The sequence below is a fragment of the Marmota marmota genome, unplaced genomic scaffold (assembly GCF_001458135.2).
Source record: "Marmota marmota marmota unplaced genomic scaffold, marMar, whole genome shotgun sequence".
NCBI lineage: Eukaryota > Metazoa > Chordata > Mammalia > Rodentia > Sciuridae > Marmota > Marmota marmota.
In genome coordinates, this window is record NW_026000169.1 from 1773734 (window position 1) to 1776200 (window position 2467).

Consider the following 2467-nt stretch of genomic DNA (forward strand, 5'->3'; position numbering starts at 1 on the left):
CAGCTTTCTCTCCATATAAACCCCATTTTCCCATGAAGAGGAGATGAGGGTAGGTACCAAGCTCATTGAAGGCCACTGTAGCTTCTTTCTGAAGCTTCCTCACAATCAGAGAATCAAATAATGTTGGAACTAGAAGTTCTTAGACATTGTTTAGCTCACATGGGGCATTCATCAGATGAAAAAAAATAATAAAGAGACTTTCAAGTTATGATCACATCAGGACTAGTGGTAGTATGAATTAAAAACCATTTCTTTGACCCCAGTGCATTCTTCCTACCCCACTGGAGTGCTTCATATTTTCATGTTTTACATATCTGTCTGCCTATTATCTACCTATATATTCATCTTTCTCTCTCCCCCCATCATCATCATTATCTGTCCATCTGTTGTCTAATCAAGTTCTATTTTTTCCCTTCGTTAGATCTTCTACAGATCCCAGCTTATGGAGAAGGGAAGCTGAGCTGCTGTGGCCGAAGGGCAGGGCCTTGATTCCTGCACTCTGGTCTTTTCTTTGTGCTATTCAGTAGCCCTTGAGACTGCCCACATTATTATCTTATCGGGACATGTGCTTCTGTTGCTTTGGCAAGATTTCAAACTTTTTTTTTTTTTAACAAGTTTTCGTGGTTAGAAATTCTGAAGTTATTCTTACAAGGGAGCTGTCAACTAATACTCACCCTAGGATGCACTGTAAATGGTGAGGTTTTTGAACAGATCACCCTGAACTTTGGTCTCTTCCAGGAGCCTGAAGCCAGCTTGACCCTGCATCACTAGCCAAGATTCTGTAGAGAGGGAAGGACCCTAAAGCAAACAAGCCCACACCCCACTTTCTTTAATCCAAGCATTTCTGCCCTCAGCTTGCAGCACACTAGGATGGAGTTCCCAAAACTCCATTTAATTTTCTTGGCTTCTGTATTTACTCAGTTACAACTGGGCCAGAAGGGTCTTGGCACCAAAAGCCTGCAAAGAAAGGGCTGTTCTGTTGAACTCTGTTGCTCAATTTTGCAGACATTTTAGGTTCACATAAGGTTGTGGGTGGCCTATCAGTTCTTTCTACATGTTGTTCTGAAATGAACCCAAACCCTGCCACTTTCTGAGATTCCCTGGGGAAATTGTGGCAATAAGAAGCAGACATTCCAGATTTTAAAGCCAAGTGTTCCTAAGGGCCATCTCTTCTCCATGTTCTTTTTCCCAGTCATATCCTCCTCTTTATGTAAGGTCAGGGGGAACAATGGTCCCAGCCTTTTCGAAGAATCGGCCCCTAAGTGCTGCCTGGCGGCATCTGTGCACATGTTCTGGCCACTGACCTGAGAAGGTGAGTAGTTTCTGCCTTACCTTTCCTAGCTTCTACTTGCTTTTAAACCACCAAGTTCAGCCAGGTCAATGGACCCTTCCACTGTAGAGGTTCTAATGAGAGATATATGTGTAGTTTCTTTCCTACCTCAGGATCCATGTGCTCTCTCTCTCTCTCTCTCTCTCTCTCTGTGTGTGTGTGTGTGTGTGTGTGTAAAGGGGAAAGGCAAATTTAAGGAGCTTTATTATCTTCTAAGTTCCATGAGGTCAGAGAACTTACCTACCATGTTTAATGATGTGTCCTCTGGGCTTGGCACATACCTGAACTTAGCACCCAACCAATACTGAATGGGTTGAAGGGATAAATGAATATCTGCCTTCCTCTATCAGTACATTGTATTGGTCAGCTAAAACTTATACCTGAGATAATCAACTTATAAAGAGTAAAGGTTTTTTTTTTGGCTCACAGTCTTGAAAGTTTCAGTCCTTGATTGGTTTTTCCTGTTGCTTTTAGGCTTTTGATGAAGTAGCACGTCATGGTAGAGGCATGTGGGAGATGAAGACTACTTGCCTCATGATTAGTGTGTTAGTTATCTGTTAGGTGAAAGAAAAACCTGAGAGCAATGACTTATAAAGAGAAAAGGTTTACTTTGGCTCACAGTTTCAGAGCCTTCAGTCCATGATCAGTTGGCCCTGTTACATTTGAGTTTGTGGCAAGGTGGCACATCCTAATGGGAGCACATGGTGGAGAAAGCTGTTCATTTCTTAGTGTTGGGAAGCAAAAGAGTGTGAGACAGGAAGGGACCACGGTCTCAATACCTACTTGAGGGCATGTTCTCGATGACTTAACTTCTTCCCACTAGGCCCTACCTCCTAACAGTTCTACCACCTCCCACTAGCACCACAGGCTGGTGATCAAGTTTTTAACACATGGAAGACATTCAGGATCCCAACAATAACAGCTAGCAAGTGAAAAAGAGAGGAAGAGATAGGATCTCACAATCCCCTTCAAGGATATACCCCCAAGGACCTGAAAACCTCCCACTAGGACCCAGCTCTTAAAGCTTCCACAACCTTCCAATGGCCCCACCATGGGACCAAACCTTTAATATGTGGGCCACTGGGGAATACTGCATAGCCAAACTGTAGCACATCTTTTCTCCCCCCCCCCCCCCCC

General features: G+C 43.7%; 1 long non-coding RNA gene across 1 annotated transcript in view; it reads left to right on the forward strand.

Annotated features, from left to right (window-relative positions):
* The first annotated feature begins 1052 nt into the window (after window positions 1-1052).
* Window positions 1053-2467, forward strand: part of LOC125611796 — a 37266-nt gene continuing 35851 nt past the window's right edge. The window contains exon 1 of the long non-coding RNA XR_007342033.1: window positions 1053-1312. This is a non-coding gene — a long non-coding RNA (uncharacterized LOC125611796). The remainder of the gene's footprint in view (window positions 1313-2467) is intronic.